Below are 3,996 nucleotides of genomic sequence, written 5' to 3'. Positions count from 1 at the left end.
CGCCGGCGACCCTTTTAGCCCGCCCTCCTGCGCCTGCCTCCTATTGGTTGAGCCCTGGTGCTGCCGAGATGATTGGGTGAACGCACTCGCCGGAGGGCGGGACCGGGACCGTTCTTCCGCGGGAAACCGCGGTGGTTGCTAGGGCCGCTGTGAGCGGGACCTGTGAGTCTCCTTTTAGAGAAGGCGTGCACCCGCCCCAAAATTGACAACTGAGCGGACGTATCCGGAGAGAGAATCCGTCTGAACTCTGAATTGATAGGCACTCCGCGTGGGTCCCACTTCCGCCACGTTCTCCACGTTCCCAGCCCTTTGCCGGGATTCCTTGCTCTTCCCGCGAAGGCGCGACTCCTGGGAGGTTTCTCTTGGGGAGCGGCGGGACTCGAGTGGGCCTGCGATAGGCTGCGTAATGACGGTGGGTCTGGAGCAGTCGCGCGGGACTTGTCTCTTCCCTTCCTCCCTGTCCCCAGTTACCGGTTTCGGACCCGCAGCCCCGAATCCGGGACTCAAGATCATTCACTGCTTTTCCTGTTGATTCGTGAAGAATTTCCTGACAGTGCTACCCTGTTAGGTGCACTAACAGGGTCCTGCTCCCCTATCCCAAGAGCAGCCAAGCAAACGCACTGCTCCATAGACATACGTGCAAAGGTCTTGTTCTGGAAAAAAAGCACGTTGTGTAGTCACTTTAGGGATAGTGCGTGTCCGAAAAGGGAATGTGCCATTTCTGGGGAAGTCCTTACTCTAGGCTGGCAACTTTCATGTCACGTTCCTACTTGCACTTAAATTAGGGCAAATATGGAAACGTGCCGTTTGGGTATTGATCATCTGTTTCCCCATCATAATTGTTCGACCTTCGTTAATTAAGCCAGAATTTTAGGGGGTAGAGTCACACCAGCGATGCTCAGGGGTTACTCCTAGCTCTGCACTCATCATTACTCCTGACAGTGCTCCAGGGACCATATGGGATGCCCGGGATCGAAATCAGATCGCTCCAACCCCTAAACTAGAATTTCATCTCGTGGTCCCTAGTCAGTCCAGATATTTGACACTAATAAAACGGAGAAAATCCAAGGAAAAATCCTTGGGAATCAATCAGTTTGCCAGATTTCCGAGAATAGAATGGTATTCTTCTGCATTCACTGATAACCCCTTGGACAAATTGCTGTTTTTCTTTTTGTTTGCCCTAGGATGTGGAAGGAAAATAAACCCAGCACTTTTTGCCTGTCTCTTTGACAATCAGATTGAATAGGGGAGAATATCTGTGAAAGAAAAGAAAAGATATTCTTAGATTTCTAGTCTAGAAATCAAGACCACATTTCTAGTCAAAAATAAAATTGTTGCCTTCCACGTGGCTGACCCGGGTTCGATTCCCAGCATCCCATATGGTCCCCCGAACACCGCCAGGAGTAATTCCTGAGTGCAGAGCCAGGAGTAACCCCTGAGCAGCGCTGGGTGTGACCTAAAAGCAGAATAAAATAAAATGAATAAAAATAAAATTGTTGAATAATACTTGTTAAATACACTAGACTTGCTCTTCGGAGTTTTATTTTTTATGTAGGCACCAAGTTTTTTTTTAACAAAGTCATCAAAACTTCAGGCAAACTATAATTTAGCTTCACTCCCACCACCAGTGGTGTGATTTAAAATTAATATCTAGTATTGCCCAGACCACCCACCCACATAGATGACCAGTGTAAGCACATAGTCATCTCTGAGTATCTGGTGATGCAAGGTGTTCTGTGAACCCCACTAATTTTACATGTAACACGACTTTCACAGAATAACTTGAATGTTGACTCTTCTCTAAATAAATGTGATTTTGTGCTCTCTGTGGCAAGTGAAAGGGCATTATGGGAAGCCAGTCGTGTTCTCCCAAGAGGAGGAATCAATATATCATAAAAATTCAGCACTTAGAAGGGTGTCTTACCCATAATTCATTTTATTTTATTTTTTAATGGTTCAATTTGCTGTTTTTATGTTAGACTTGATGAAGAAACGAAAGACTTAGAAAGATACATAATAATGGGTATGGGGTATGACGAACACAGGAAAGCTCGGCAATGTCTCTTTCTTCAGGTCCTCACTGTGCCCTTTCATCTTCAGAAATAATCATGCTTGTTTCCTATTACATGAGGATTTTATGTCCTGCTTCATGGAAAGATTAAAATCATATCTCTACCTACTGTTTTTTAGATATCTTCAGCTTGAAATAAATACTCGATATGCTGAGGTGCTCTATTTTGGTGGTAGGAAATGAATGTGGTAAGGGAGATGGGAATGAGGAAAAGAGGAACCAAACTCTTCATCTTCCATAGTAGGAGTACTAGGTATTGAGTAGAATGGAAAACTCCAAAGTATCAACATACACCTATCGTAGTTCCCATGGGAAGGAAAAAACTGGGATGAGAAAGGGAGGGAACACTCGTAATCAACTGATTCAGGAACTTACTGCAGTCTTATACAAACACTTAACTCTTTGAAATCTATGAGTGTGTGCAAATATCCATAATTCATTTTAGTACATAGTTTTAATTAAGAGTTGAACCAGGGGGGCTGGAGTGATAGCACAGCGGGTAGGGCATTTGCCTTACACGCGGCCGACCCGGGTTCGATTCCCAGCATCCCATATGGTCCCTGAGCAGCGCCAGGGGTAATTCCTGAGTGCAGAGCCAGGAGTGAGACCTGTGCATCACCGGGTGTGACCCAAAAAGCAAAAAAAAAAAAAAAAGAGTTGAACCAGATATCCCTCTGAGGAAAATGTGAGTCATATTAAACAATAAAAAATAAGAATAATGAACCATGTAAAGGAGAAAGGAAAAAGAATATAGCAAAGAAGGAGGGCATGAACTAAATTGAGAAATTGAGGAAGGTATGTAAATGTCTGCGGGGACTAAGCACCTGGATCCTGGAGAGGGATAGACTGTGATGTCAGAATGAACGAGATAATGCAGAAACGAAAAACTGAAATATTTTAAAATTTAATAGTTTTTGTTTATTCTTTAATTTGGGGGTGGGAGGTACATACCCAGCTTTATTCAGACCTTAGCCCTGATTCTGAGTTCAGGGATCATTCCTGGCAGGGCTTGGGGAACATATAGGCTGCTCAGGATCAAACCCAGTCAGCCTTGTGTAAGGCAAGCACCCTGCCTGCTATACTATCCAACTCCTACAATATAAGATTTTTGAGGACCAGTGCTTTGTCTGAGCCAAATTTATGTCTGGCTTGTTCCTCCATAGCTCCTGGTGTACTGGTAAGCACCATCCTGCTTAGTTGGTGGCTGCTGCTGGATGGAAAGGCTATCCTGTCTCTTCTTGCCTTCATAGCTGTCAGGTCTGGACCACAGTTTGCAGATCCTACCTCCTGCTCTCTTCCATTTTGTCTTTCACAGATATTTTCCCTAATAAATCTCTTGCAGGTTTTCACGAACTAATTGTGTCCTCCCCAAATTGCTATATTAAAGGCTTGAAATATATATATATATATATATATATATATATATATATATCCTTGGAATGTGACTACATTTGGAGAAAGAGTCTCTTGGGGGGTTGGGGTGGGGTTGTATGACTGACCCAGGCATTGCTCAGGATCAACTTCTGACTCTACTCAGTGGACCATGACTTGTCAGGGATCTGGCCCAGGCCTTCTGTATGCAAAGCATGTGCTCCACCCCATTGAGCTATCTCTTGGGCCCAACATAGGGTTTTAGAAAGGAATCAATTAAGTGAAGCCTATGGGGTTAAATCTAATTCAGTCCAACTCCTGTCTTTATAAAGGAAATTTGGGTGCACAAAGAGACATCAGGGATGCTAATGCATAAAAAGACCATGTGTACATAGTGAGATGGTAAGAAATGATGTAGATGGTGACAGAGAGATAGCCATGCCATGAAAGAGGATTCAAGAAATCAAACTTATTGCCAACTTGACCTCGGACAGATCCCTTCCAAAGCTGTGAAAAATAAATTTCTGTTGTTTAAACCCTCAGTTTGTAGTATT

At 44.0% G+C, this 3,996-nt stretch overlaps 1 non-coding gene across 1 annotated transcript; it reads left to right on the top strand.

Moving 5' to 3' along the window:
• Positions 1 to 1,127: 1,127 nt before the first annotated feature.
• On the top strand, positions 1,128 to 1,258 carry LOC129405379 (small nucleolar RNA SNORA31). The gene has a single exon (XR_008630531.1). It is a non-coding gene; the product is annotated as a small nucleolar RNA SNORA31 (small nucleolar RNA).
• The last annotated feature ends 2,738 nt before the right edge of the window (positions 1,259 to 3,996 follow it).

The sequence above is a fragment of the Sorex araneus genome, chromosome 5, assembly GCF_027595985.1.
Source record: "Sorex araneus isolate mSorAra2 chromosome 5, mSorAra2.pri, whole genome shotgun sequence".
In the NCBI taxonomy this organism is placed as follows: Eukaryota; Metazoa; Chordata; class Mammalia; order Eulipotyphla; family Soricidae; genus Sorex; species Sorex araneus.
Note: the sequence above shows the minus strand (reverse complement) of the source record. Positions and strands in the feature narration are given on the sequence as shown.